Consider the following 15,570-nt stretch of genomic DNA (forward strand, 5'->3'; position numbering starts at 1 on the left):
TCAGAATCCACGGACCACAGGTGGTGTCACGTCTCACAGATCACAGATGGTGTCAAGTCGGTATCACATCGTCTACCATTGCAAGCACCAGGTCATATCGTCCACTACAGGTACCAGGTCATATCGTCCACTACAGGTACCAGGTCATAATGTCCACTACAGGTACTAGGTCATATCGTACACTACAGGTACCAGGTCATATTGTCCACTGCAGGTACCAGGTCATATCGTCCACTGCAGGTACCAGGTCATATCGTACACTACAGGTACCAGGTCATATTGTCCACTGCAGGTACCAGGTCATATCGTACACTACAGGTACCAGGTCATATCGTCCACTACAGGTACCAGGTCATATTGTCCACTGCAGGTACCAGGTCATATCGTCCACTACAGGTACCAGGTCATATCGTCCACTACAGGTACCAGGTCATATCGACCACTACAGGTACCAGGTCATAATGTCCACTACAGGTACTAGGTCATATCGTACACTACAGGTACCAGGTCATATCGTCCACTGCAGGTACCAGGTCATAATGTCCACTACAGGTACTAGGTCATATCGTACACTACAGGTACCAGGTCATATCGTCCACTACAGGTACCAGGTCATATTGTCCACTGCAGGTACCAGGTCATATCGTCCACTACAGGTACCAGGTCATATCGTCCACTACAGGTACCAGGTCATATCGTCCACTGCAGGTACCAGGTCATATCGTCCACTACAGGTACCAGGTCATATCGTCCACTACAGGTACCAGGTCATATCGACCACTACAGGTACCAGGTCATATCGTCCACTGCAGGTACCAGGTCATATCCGGTGGCAGATAATATAATGGATTGTGCCCAAGTCATACTGTACACTGTAGGTACCCCTGGTCATACTGTACACTGTAGGTACCTCTGTTCATACTGTACACTGTAGGTACCCTGGCCATACTGTACACTGTAGGTACCCCTGGTCATACTGTACACTGTAGGTACCCTGGCTATACTGTACACTGTAGGTATCCCTGGCCATACTGTACACTGTAGGTACCCTGGCCATACTGTACACTGTAGGCATCCCTGGCCATACTGTACACTGTAGGTACCCTGGCCATACTGTACACTGTAGGTATCCCTGGCCATACTGTACACTGTAGGTACCCTGGCCATACTGTACACTGTAGGCATCCCTGGCCATACTGTACACTGTAGGTACCCTGGCCATACTGTACACTGTAGGTGCCCCTGGCCATACTGTACACTGTAGGCATCCCTGGCCATACTGTACACTGTAGGTACCCCTGGCCATACTGTACACTGTAGGTACCCTGGTCATACTATACACTGTAGGTACCCATGGCCATACAGTACACTGTAGGTATCCCTGGCCATACTGTACACTGTAGGTACCCCAGGCCATACTGAACACAGTAAGTACCCCTGGCCATACTGTACACTGTAGGTATCCCTGGCCATACTGTACACTGTAGGTATTCCTGGCCACACTGTACACTGTAGGTATCCCTGGCCATACTGTACACTGTAGGTATCCCTGGCCATACTGTACACTGTAGGTATCCCTGGCCATACTGTACACTGTAGGTATCCCTGGCCATACTGTACACTGTAGGTACCCTGGCCATACTGTACACTGTAGGTATCCCTGGCCATACTGTACACTGTAGGTATCCCTGGCCATACTGTTCACTGTAGGTATCCCTGGCCATACTGTACACTGTAGGTATTCCTGGCCACACTGTACACTGTAGGTATCCCTGGCCATACTGTACACTGTAGGTATTCCTGGCCATACTGCACACTGTAGGTACCCTGGTCATACTGTACACTTTAGGTATCCCTGGCCATACTGTGCACTGTAGGTATCCCTGGCCATACTGTACACTGTAGGTATCCCTGGCCATACTGTACACTGTAGGTATTCCTGGCCACACTGTACACTGTAGGTATCCCTGGCCATACTGTGCACTGTAGGTATCCCTGGCCATACTGTACACTGTAGGTATCCCTGGCCATACTGTACACTGTAGGTATCCCTGGCCATACTGTACACTGTAGGTATTCCTGGCCACACTGTACACTGTAGGTATCCCTGGCCATACTGTACACTGTAGGTATTCCTGGCCACACTGTACACTGTAGGTACCCCTGGCCATACTGTACACTGTAGGTACTCTTGAGTATGGAGAAGCACAGGAATCGTCTGTCCTAATTATCTGACATCGGTTTATTTAGATGCATCAACTAGTGACTCTCTCTCTCTCTCTCTCTCTCTCTCTCTCTCTCTCTCTCTCTCTCTCTCTCTCTCTCTCTCTCTCTCCCAGAGCAAGGGGGGGGGGGGTCTGGGCCAGCATGGCTGCAGCCGCTCCCCTGTTTCTGTGTGACCTTGGCGTTTGATAATTGTTCATGGCCCTGAGTTCTGCACCGCTGCCCTGCTGCTGCTGCTGCTGCTGCTGCTGCTGCTGCTGCTGCTGTTGCTGCTGTTGCTGCTGCTGTTGCTGTTACAGCTGCTGCTGCTGCTGTTGCTGCTACAGCTGCTGCTGCTGTTGCTGTTACAGCTGCTGCTGGTACTGTTGCTGTCTGCTGCTGCTGCTGCTGCTACAGCTGCTGGTGTTGCTGTCACTGCCCCTGATGCTGTTACTGCTGCTGCTGTTACTGATATTGCTGCAGCTTCTGCTGCTGCTAATGCTACTGCTGCTTCTGTTCTGCAGCTGTCAATGCTGCTACTGCTGTTACTGATGCTATCAGTGCTGCTGCCTCATGCCGTCACTGCTGTTGCTGCTGTTACCGCTGCTGCCGCCCACTTCGGGTGTTCAGTCACTCACTCTTTCCACTGACAGTGGGTACATACGACCCCTTGAGCACGACTGTACGACCCTTAGGTATGATGGTTTGACCTCCGACCTAACCTTTAAGAGAATAGGTCAAAGGCTAAGCATTCACATGTCGTGCCTGCATGTTCAAGGGTCGTAACTTCGTGCTCAAGGGTCGTAACTTCGTGTTCAAGGGTCGTAACTTCGTGTTCAAGGATCGTACCGTCGTGTTCAAGGGTCGTAACTTCATGCTCACGGGTCGTAACTTCGTGTTCAAGGGTCGTAACTTCGTGTTCAAGGATCGTACCGTCGTGTTCAAGGGTCGTAACTTCATGCTCACGGGTCGTAACTTCGTGTTCAAGGGTCGTAACTTCGTGTTCAAGGATCGTACCGTCGTGTTCAAGGGTCGTAACTTCGTGCTCAAGGGTCGTAACTTCGTGCTCAAGGGTCGTAACTTCGTGCTCAAGGGTCGTAACTTCATGCTCACGGGTCGTAACTTCGTGCTCAAGGGTCGTAACTTCGTGCTCAAGGGTCGTAACTTCGTGCTCCAGGGTCGTAACTTCGTACTGTAGGGTCTTACCAGCGTGCATACGAATCGCACCGTCATGTTCAAGGGTCGTAACTTTGTGCTCAAGGATCGTACCGTCGTGTTCAAGGGTCGTACCTTCGTGCTCAAGGATCGTACCTTCGTGTACAAGGGTCGTCAAGATTTCATCTTTGGTTCGAAACCCTTCCTTATAATGTCGTTTCATATATATTCGCCATTTCCCGCATTAGCGAGGAAGCGTTAAGAACAGAGGACTGATCCTAAGAGGGAAAATCCTCACTTGGCCCCCTTGTCTGTTCCTTCTTTTGGAAAAGAAAAAACTGGAGGGGAGGATTTTCACACCCACCGCCCCCCTCCCCTCCCACCCTCCCCTCCCGCTCCCTCCCCTTTTAGTCGCCTTTTACGACACGCAGGGATATATATATATATATATATATATATATATATATATATATATATATATATATATATATAGATAGATAGATAGATAGATAGATAGATAGATAGATAGATAGATAGATAGATATCGTGCAATCTCTGTTCCTCATGTTGAGGTGACATTTCTACTCGTGTTTCACCTGTGGAAAAATGAAAGTGATTCCGTTTCTGATCCGTAGAAATATTGTCGGAAATATAAACGAACTGAAGTTAAACGAAGCATAGAGCTGAACGAAGTACAGAGTTGAACGAGGCATATAGTTGAACAAAGCATAAAGTTGAACGAAGCATAGAGCTGAACGAAGTACAGAATTGAACGAGGCATATAGCTGAACAAAGCATATAGTTGAACGAAACATAGAGTTGAACGAAATACGGAGTTGAACTAGGCATATAGTTGAATGAAGTACGGACTTGAACCAAGCATATAGTTGAGTGAAGCATAGAGTTGAACGAAGCATAGAATTGAACGAAGTACATAGTTGAATGAAGCATAGAGTTGAACGAAGTACATAATTGAACGAAGCATAGACTTGAACGAAGCACAGAGTTCAACAAAGCAGATAACTGAACGAAGCATAAACTTGAACGAAGCACAGAGCTGAACGTTTCACCTGTCCATATACAAATGTTTTATAAATCATAATGGATCACTTTTTAGTTTCGTTGTTCTTTAGGTACGTGTTGCATTCTTTATCACATATTTTCCTCACCTGTTCACTAGTTCATTCATCTGTTTATGTGTATGCATTGCCTTATGGAGGTCAGGACGCAGGGCAAAAGGTTTAACGTTTTATAGTTATCTATATATGTGTCTGTACGTCCTCGTATGAGACTCAGCCCAGGTGGTGGCGTAGACCGGGTGAGGACGTGCGAATAACCATTTCCCCAGATCGGCTAGTGTTAGACCGGCAGGTCTGTATCTGCTGGCCCGTCGAAGTACATAACCTCATTATCATCTCTTTTTCAATGAAGAGATGACACTGTGGGAGGGGTTGGGGGGTTGCTCTACGTAGCATGTCGTCCAGTGGGTTATGGGCGTTGTAGATATACTCTCGTCTTGATCACTAATGTTCAGGGTCGAGCATACCACCTCGTGCGAGAGTCTTAAAAGTATGTCAGTTTTCCCCACTTCCCTTACTGAGCTCCTCTCTCTCTCTCTCTCTCTCTCTCTCTCTCTCTCTCTCTCTCTCTCTCTCTCTCTCTCTCTCTCTCTCTCTCTCTCTCTCTCTCTCTCTCCCCGTGTCGACCCGGCGAGCACACAGCACCACGCCAGAGCATACTGCTCATATCGAGGCGCATGAGAAGACCAACGCTCTCTAAACCACCTCGATTGGACCTTGGGTCTGTGTGGTCTGTGTGGCCTGTGTAACTCTACCCACAGCGGCTTTAAGCCTGATCAGAACTGACCCCACTCCTCATAACACGCATAATATGAGGCACCTGACGGTGGAGATGGAAGTAGAAATGAGAAATTGATCACACAGTCTATAAACATTCCTCGGTGTGGGATGCAAAGAATAGATTTGGTACAGGATTGTTCTATGTTCGAAGGCTACTCAAAATGGTTCCCCAATCCTTTCGCTTAAACTTAGGGACCAGAACTTGTAATAGCGGGAAGTCTCGTCTTTAAGAGGGAAGGAGAGGGAGGTGGGTCTGTCCCGACAGCCGACGAACGGTGAGTGTCGACGTCCAATTATGAAGAGAGACGAGCAAGGGGTTCGGCTGTATACTCGTGGAGTGGACGGAGTGGGTCGGTGAGGTAACGTGGAGCAATGTACTTCCTGGGCGACCATATCTGCCAGCGACGGACTAAGACTTGATCAGGCCCGAGGCATCGGGAGGAGGAGGAGGAGGAGGACGACGACGACGACGAAGACGAGGAGGCGGAGAAGGGAAGGGTAGGTTTAGTAAAAAAGATGATGATGCAGAAGGAGGTAGAGGAGGAGAAAAGAGAATGGGACGTTTGAGGAATGGAGAAAGGGGAAGGTATGGCACATAGAGGAACGAATGTGGAGAAAGACACATGGAGGGAACAGACGTGGGCCATGATGATGATGAGAGGCTTTTCGTCTTTTGATAACAGTCACGTGATGGTGATAGTGTAGTGGTAGTGAGGGGGGGTTATTGTGGTGGTGACCACTGGGTAAAAACGTAGATTGAGAGTCACGGGAGGCGGGAGGGAGGAAGCGATCGAGGGGAGAGTGTATGAGAGTGGAGAGGAGAGAGGAGGGATGGGTGGGAGGGTGGATCTCGTGAGGCAGTGTGTCGGGAGAGGTGATGGCTGAAAATCCCCACCAACCCACCCCTCCCCACCGTCACTAGACGCCCCACCACCCACCCACCCTCCCACACATATCCCAGACCCACCCACTTCACCCTGCTCCCATGGCTGGGCGGAAATGTGGACATGCCGGTTCATGGAAAAGCGATGAGTAACAGGTGAGGAAACTGGTTGAGTAAGAAGAAAACTGAATGAAACTCATAGGTGAATGGTGGATTTGGCTGACTAAACACGTATTAGGGATACTGGAATGGGACATATGAGAGGGACGAGGGATGGGACGCGTGTATGGGACACTTGTATGGGACACTGCTGAGGGAAAAGGACATCACGCTTCGTTATCCACAATGTTGCCAATTAACAGCCCGCCGTAAGACCCTCGACATCATCATTGACGACAGTGTTACCAAGGCGATACCATAACCCCAGTTGTCTTAAAGTGGGTCTGGAACACCCCCAGCTGGTACCTGTGCCCGGAACACTGCACCAGTACCCAACTGTGGGTCTCAGAAATGGGCTGATGCGCGCACCCAAGTGATATTATTTTTTAAAGACCCTTTTTTTCTCCCAGAAAAGGTCGCTTGTGTGTCTGTTAGTTTGGATATGTTTTTCATTCAGTTCTCTCTCCCTGGGGACAGGGGAAAAGGAATACGACCCACGTAACTCCTGCTTATCGTAGAAGACGACTAAAGATGGGGAGGGGCAGAGAGGTGGATGGAAATCCTCCCGTCCTGTATTATCGCTTTCCAAAGGGAAGGAACAGGGGTAGGGCCAAGTGAGGATTTTACCCCTAAGGATCACTCGTCTATTCCTGGGGCTACCGTGATAAGAACGGAAGCGGTTATCAAGCCGAAATGGAGGAATATATATATATTTATTTATTTATTTTGCTTTGTCGCTGTCTCCCGCGTTAGCGAGGTAGCGCAAGGAAACAGACGAAAGAAATGGCCCAACCCACCCCCATACACATGTATATACATACACGTCCACACACGCAAATATACATGCCTATACATCTCAATGTACACATATATATACACACACAGACACATACATATATACCCATGCACACAATTCACACTGTCTGCTTTTATTCATTCCCATCGCCACCTCGCCACACATGGAATACCATCCCCACCCCCCTCATGCGTGCGAGGTAGCGCTAGGAAAAGACAACAAAGGCCCCATTCGTTCACACTCAGTCTCTAGCTGTCATGCAATAATGCCCGAAACCACAGCTCCCTTTCCACAGCCACGCCCCACACAACTTTCCATGGTTTACCCCAGACGCTTCACATGCCCTGATTCAATCCACTGACAGCACGTCAACCCCAGTGTACCACATCGATCCAATTCACTCTATTCCTTACACGCCTTTCATCCTCCTGCATGTTCAGGCCCCGATCACTCAAAATCTTTTTCACTCCATCTTTCCACCTCCAATTTGGTCTCCCACTTCTCCTCGTTCCCTCCACCTCCGACACATATATCCTCTTGGTCAATCTTTCCTCACTCATTCTCTCCATGTGCCCAAACCATTTCAAAACACCCTCTTCTGCTCTCTCAACCACGCTCTTTTTATTTCCACACATCTCTCTTACCCTTACATTACTTACTCGATCAAACCACCTCACACCACACATTGTCCTCAAACATCTCATTTCCAGCACATCCACCCTCCTGCGTACAACTCTATCCATAGCCCACGCCTCGCAACCATACAACATTGTTGGAACCACTATTCCTTCAAACATACCCATTTTTGCTTTCCGAGATAATGTTCTCGACTTCCACACATTCTTCAAGGCTCCCAGGATTTTCGCCCCCTCCCCCACACTATGATTCACTTCCGCTTCCATGGTTCCATCCGCTGCCAGATCCACTCCCAGATATCTAAAACACTTTACTTCCTCCAGTTTTTCTCCATTCAAACTTACCTCCCAATTGACTTGACCCTCAACCCTACTGTACCTAATAACCTTGCTCTTATTCACATTTACTCTTAACTTTCTTCTTTCACACACTTTACCAAACTCAGTCACCAGCTTCTGCAGTTTCTCACATGAATCAGCCACCAGCGCTGTATCATCAGCGAACAACAACTGACTCACTTCCCAAGCTCTCTCATCCACAACAGACTTAATACTTGCCCCTCTTTCCAAAACTCTTGCATTCACCTCCCTAACAACCCCATCAATAAACAAATTAAACAACCATGGAGACATCACACACCCCTGCCGCAAGCCTACATTCACTGAGAACCAATCACTTTCCTCTCTTCCTACACGTACACATGCCTTACATCCTCGAGAAAAACTTCTCACTGCTTCTAACAACTTGCCTCCCACACCATATATTTTTAATACCTTCCACAAAGCATCTCTATCAACTCTATCATATACATATATATATATATATATATATATATATATATGTATATATATATATATATATATATATATATATATATATATATATATATATATATATATATATATATATATATATATATATATATATATTATCCCTCGGGACAGGGGAGAAAGAATACTTCCCACGTATTCCCTGCGTGTCGTAGAAGGCGACTAAAAGGGAAGAGAGCGGGGGGCTGGAAACCCTCCCCTCTCGTTTTTTTTTTTTTTTTTTTAATTTCCCAAAAGAAGGAACAGAGAAGGGGGCCAGGCGAGGATACTCCCTCAAAGGCCCAGTCCTCTGTTCTTAACGCTACCTCGCTATCGCGGGAAATGGCGAATAGTATGAAAGAAATATATATATATATATATATATATATATATATATATATATATATATATATATATATATATATATATATATATATATATATATATATATATATATATATATGTATGTATGTATATCAGATCTATTGCCAGTCACCCCCACAGACGCAGACGAAGAATGTCCTCCAGCAGATAACCTCGTTATGGACCAACAGGTCCTCTGTCATCTGTCCTCCCCAAGTGCTTCCATGTACTCTCATGATTTCCTAACCTCTCTCTCTCTCTCTCTCTCTCTCTCTCTCTCTCTCTCTCTCTCTCTCTCTCTCTCTCTCTCTCTCTCTCTCTCTCTCTCTCTCTCTCTCACACACACACATGCTGAACACGACATCTTCAGAACAGACCCGTTCATGAGTCCCTGTGCCTCCCAGGTTACAAGACGGCCCCTTGTTCATCATGTTCGCCCCACGACGCGCCAACCATCTGACGCAGAACGACAGTACTGGACAGTGTACAAAATCCACACAGAACATTGAACCCTGAGGCATTTTGAGAACGCCCCCGCCCCACCAGTAGAACGCTGCTCCAATACTTAGAACACCCCCACACCCACATTACCCTTCCCCCAAAGAAAACAGAATGGCACTGATGGTGGTAAAAGGAAAAGCAGGTGGGACTTGGGACATTGTGTTAATAGCTGTGTCGTCTCACAGGGTCGCAAGTATGTTTGTGCCTACCTCTGAGGGAAAGACGGTAAGGTCGAAACTCCTGCCTTGTGTTGCTTTCGCTACCGTACTGCCAGCCATCTCATGGCCATGCATGGTATTTAGTCCATCCCGAGGCAAATTTCGGGGCAAATTTCTCAGCACGTACAGACGGCCCACTACACCTGCTACGTACAGCCGGCCCACTACACCTGCTACGTACAGCCGGCCCACTACACCTGCTACCTACAGACGGCCCACTACACCGGCTACGTACAGCCGGCCCACTACACCGGCTACGTACAGACTGCCCACTACACCGGCTACGTACAGACTGCCCACTACACCGGCTACGTACAGACTGCCCACTACACCGGCTACGTACAGCCGGCCCACTACACCGGCTACGTACAGACTGCCCACTACACCGGCTACGTACAGACTGCCCACTACACCGGCTACGTACAGCCGGCCCACTAGACCGGCTACGTACAGCCGGCCCACTAGACCGGCTACGTACAGCCGGCCCACTACACCGGCTACGTACAGCCGGCCCACTAGACCGGGTTTGTAGAGGTGTTTAATATATGCAAAAATACGTGACTTGAAATACTTTTCGTACTGGACCCGAAACATTTGTTGATAACTCCTGCCTCATGCCCTATGTACACTGCCCCTGGTGTAAATAAATGCAAGATTAATCAGCCAAGTATTGTGGTAGCGAATCTTAACATGCAGTAATCCACTTTATATAGCATATTCAAACGTTATTTCCTCATACCTCTCCAATAACCTCCTCTCCAGGGGCTCCAGCAACCCGAGGCTGCGCTACACTCAGTAGCAGGGACAGGATGGACCCCTTTCAAGTGAGAAGTTCCTCAACGAGAGTGTACTCTGTTTCTTCGACATGTGAAACAGCCTCGCAAAAGGTGACTTTACACTCGCGCTGCCACCTTAAACAGGCTGAGTCCGGTAGCACTTTATGTACATATATATATATATATATATATATATATATATATATATATATATATATATATATATATATATATATATATATAAAGGCCCAGTCCTCTGTCCTTAACGCTACCTCGCTAACATGGGAAATGGCGAATAATATAAAAAAAAAAATATATATATATATATATATATATATATATATATATATATATATATATATATATATATATATATATATATATAATCCCAGGGGATAGGGGAGAAAGAATACTTCCCACGTATTCCCTGCGTGTCGTAGAAGGCGACTAAAAGGGGGGGGAGCGGGGGGCTGGAAATCCTCCCCTTTCGTTTTTTTTTAATTTTCCAAAAGAAGGAACAGAGAAGGGGGCCAGGTGAGGATATTCCCTCTAAGGCCCAGTCCTCTGTTCTTAACGCTACCTCGCTAATGCGGGAAATGGCGAATAGTAGGAAAAAAAAAAAAAAAAATATATATATATATATATATATATATATATATATATATATATATATATATATATATATATATATTTTTTTTTTTTTTTTTTTTTTTTTTTTTTTTTATACTTTGTCGCTGTCTCCCGCGTTTGCGAGGTAGCGCAAGGAAACAGACGAAAGAAATGGCCCAACCCCCCCCATACACATGTACATACACACGTCCACACACGCAATATACATACCTACACAGCTTTCCATGGTTTACCCCAGACGCTTCACATGCCTTGATTCAATCCACTGACAGCACGTCAACCCCTGTATACCACATCACTCCAATTCACTCTATTCCTTGCCCTCCTTTCACCCTCCTGCATGTTCAGGCCCCGATCACACAAAATCCTTTTCACTCCATCTTTCCACCTCCAATTTGGTCTCCCTCTTCTCCTCGTTCCCTCCACCTCCGACACATATATCCTCTTGGTCAATCTTTCCTCACTCATTCTCTCCATGTGCCCAAACCACTTCAAAACACCCTCTTCTGCTCTCTCAACCACGCTCTTTTTATTTCCACACATCCCTCTTACCCTTACGTTACTTACTCGATCAAACCACCTCACACCACACATTGTCCTCAAACATCTCATTTCCAGCACATCCATCCTCCTGCGCACAACTCTATCCATAGCCCACGCCTCGCAACCATACAACATTGTTGGAACCACTATTCCTTCAAACATACCCATTTTTGCTTTCCGGGATAATGTTCTCGACTTCCACACATTTTTCAAGGCTCCCAGGATTTTCGCCCCCTCCCCCACCCTATGATCCACTTCCGCTTCCATGGTTCCATCCGCTGACAGATCCACTCCCAGATATCTAAAACACTTCACTTCCTCCAGCCTCTCACCATTCAAACTCACCTCCCAATTGACTTGACCCTCAACCCTACTGTACCTAATAACCTTGCTCTTATTGACATTTACTCTTAACTTTCTTCTTCCACACACTTTACCAAACTCCGTCACCAGCTTCTGCAGTTTCTCACATGAATCCGCCACCAGCGCTGTATCATCAGCGAACAACAACTGACTCACTTCCCAAGCTCTCTCATCCCCAACAGACTTCATACTTGCCCCTCTTTCCAAAACTCTTGCATTTACCTCCCTAACAACCCCATCCATAAACAAATTAAACAACCATGGAGACATCACACACCCCTGCCGCAAACCTACATTCACTGAGAACCAATCACTTTCCTCTCTTCCTACACGTACACATGCCTTACATCCTCGATAAAAACTTTTCACTGCTTCTAACAACTTGCCTCCCACACCATATATTCTTAATACCTTCCACAGAGCATCTCTATCAACTCTATCATATGCCTTCTCCAGATCCATAAATGCTACATACAAATCCATTTGCTTTTCTAAGTATTTCTCACATACATTCTTCAAAGCAAACACCTGATCCACACATCCTCTACCACTTCTGAAACCACACTGCTCTTCCCCATCACCACAGCCTGGACGCCCCTCCTCTGGTGTGTGGAATATGCCAGTGACTGTATAAGTCTGCTTGACATAGCAGACGACTTAAGACCTCAGCGGATGGTAGAGGCGTCGGTGACTGCCACAGCTGCCGGACCTTGGGAAGCGTGGCTGGAGAGGCCGTGAGGATAGTGAGGTGGTCGGGATTGCTCTACCTTACCCAGGCTGCCGCAACGTCTTCAGCAACCCGGAATTATTCCCTGAAACAACGCTTGGAAGGAGGCAGAAGTGATATTGTGACAGTGATTGTGTCAGCGTCGCGTCGCCTCGCCGCAGTGTATCGAGACAGACTTCCCCAGAACTTTTTAAAGGGGAAGTAAATGTTTACAGTTGTGTTACTGGAGTGATAGTTTTCATGCATGGTGTTTTGATAAGAAAATAGTGAAGTTGGAGAAAAATGTAGCTTAGACATTGAAGCTTATTGATTCAGTGGTGAAATTGATGAGAACTGCTATTGACGTTTGTGTGAATAAATTGTACATTTCCTTTTCCATAACCAGAGGTTGAACCATTATGTGACGTTCATTTTTTCATTCATTTCAAGCTAAAAGTTTGTTTTCTAAATTGTTTCTTACATTTTTCATATGTATATATATGTATGTGTGGGTGTGTGTGTGTGCGTGTGTGTGTGTGTGTGTGTGTGTGTGTGTGTGTGTGTGTGTGTGTTTATATATGTATATTATCCCTGGGGATAGGGGTGAAAGAATACTTCCCACGTATTCCTCGCGTGTCGTAGAAAGCGACTAGAGGGGACGGGAGCGGGGGGCCGGAAATCCTCCCCTCCTTGTATTAACTTTCTAAAATGGGAAACAGAAGAAGGAGTCACGCGGGGAGTGCTCATCCTCCTCGAAGGCTCAGAGTGGGGTGCCTAAATGTGTGTGGATGTAACCAAGATGTGAAAAAAGGAGAGATAGGTAGTATGTTTGAGGAAAGGAACCTGGATGTTTTGGCTCTGAGTGAAACGAAGCTCAAGGGTAAAGGGGAAGAGTGGTTTGGAAATGTCTGGGGAGTGAAGTCAGGGGTTAGTGAGAGGACAAGAGCAAGGGAAGGAGTAGCAATACTCCTGAAACAGGAGTTGTGGGAGTATGTCATAGAATGTAAGAAAGTAAATTCTCGATTAATATGGGTAAAATTGAAAGTTGATGGAGAGAGGTGGGTGATTATTGGTGCATATGCACCTGGGCATGAGAAGAAAGATCATGAGAGGCAAGTGTTTTGGGAGCAGCTAAATGAGTGTGTTAGCGGTTTTGATGCACGAGACCGGGTTATAGTGATGGGTGATTTGAATGCAAAGGTGAGTAATGTGGCAGTTGAGGGAATAATTGGTATGCATGGGGTGTTCAGTGTTGTAAATGGAAATGGTGAAGAGCTTGTAGATTTATGTGCTGAAAAAGGACTGATGATTGGGAATACCTGGTTTAAAAAGCGAGATATACATAAGTATACTTATGTAAGTAGGAGAGATGGCCAGAGAGCGTTATTGGATTACGTGTTAATGGACAGGCGTGCGAAAGAGAGACTTTTGGATGTCAATGTGCTGAGAGGTGCAACTGGAGGGATGTCTGATCATTATCTTGTGGAGGCTAAGGTGAAGATTAGTATGGGTTTTCAGAAAAGAAGAGTGAATGTTGGGGTGAAGAAGGTGGTGAGAGTAAGTGAGCTTGGGAAGGAGACCTGTGTGAAGAAGTATCAGGAGAGACTGTGTACAGAATGGAAAAAGGTGAGAACAATGGAAGTAAGGGGAGTGGGGGAGGAATGGGATGTATTTAGGGAATCAGTGATGGATTGCGCAAAAGATGCTTGTGGCATGAGAAGAGTGGGAGGTGGGCTGTTTAGAAAGGGTAGTGAGTGGTGGGATGAAGAAGTAAGAGTATTAGTGAAAGAGAAGAGAGAGGCATTTGGACGATTTTTGCAGGGAAAAAATGCAATTGAGTGGGAGAAGTATAAAAGAAAGAGACAGGAGGTCAAGAGAAAGGTGCAAGAGGTGAAAAAAAGGGCAAATGAGAGTTGGGGTGAGAGACTATCAGTAAATTTTAGGGAGAATAAAAAGATGTTCTGGAAGGAGGTAAATAGGGTGCGTAAGACAAGGGAGCAAATGGGAACTTCAGTAAAGGGCGTAAATGGGGAGGTGAAAACAAGTAGTGGTGATGTGAGAAGGAGATGGAATGAGTATTTTGAAGGTTTGTTGAATGTGTCTGATGACAGAGTGGCAGATATAGGGTGTTTGGGTCGAGGTGGTGTGCAAAGTGAGAGGGTTAGGGAAAATGATTTGGTAAACAGAGAAGAGGTAGTAAAAGCTTTGCGGAAGATGAAAGCCGGCAAGGCAGCAGGTTTGGATGGTATTGCAGTGGAATTTATTAAAAAAGGGGGTGACTGTATTGTTGACTGGTTGGTAAGGTTATTTAATGTATGTATGACTCATGGTGAGGTGCCTGAGGATTGGCGGAATGCTTGCATAGTGCCATTGTACAAAGGCAAAGGGGATAAGAGTGAGTGCTCAAATTACAGAGGTATAAGTTTGTTGAGTATTCCTGGTAAATTATATGGGAGGGTATTGATTGAGAGGGTGAAGGCATGTACAGAGCATATATATATATATATATATATATAAGATAAGATCAACTCTATTGTTAGTGTGGTGCCAGAGTGAGAGAGAGAGAGCGAGGCGGTGCGCCTGTTTACTGCTCAAACTGCGGTTGTTAAACCATCAACTGGTAGTTTGCTCCTCACGAACCAATAGCCACTCCTGGTCGACACCAAAGCAACCAGCCTGCAGGAGCCGTGCAGCCAAGCCCAGCCCACTGGACCGACGCAACGTCGTCCAGTGTGCGAGATGCAGTGTAAGTGGACGGACACTGAACTTTCGAGGGATAAGTGTGATATAAGTGTGATATAAGTGACCTGACCTCAAGTCGTACGGTTGGCGGTCTTCGCTGGTGGAGTGATAGGACCTAGACTGAGCCATATGGGAGGGGGTCTCTCTCTCTCTCTCTCTCTCTCTCTCTCTCTCTCTCTCTCTCTCTCTCTCTCTCTCTCTCTCTCTCTCCATCTATGTATCTATCTAT

The sequence above is a fragment of the Panulirus ornatus genome, chromosome 66 (genome assembly GCF_036320965.1).
Source record: "Panulirus ornatus isolate Po-2019 chromosome 66, ASM3632096v1, whole genome shotgun sequence".
Lineage (NCBI taxonomy): Eukaryota > Metazoa > Arthropoda > Malacostraca > Decapoda > Palinuridae > Panulirus > Panulirus ornatus.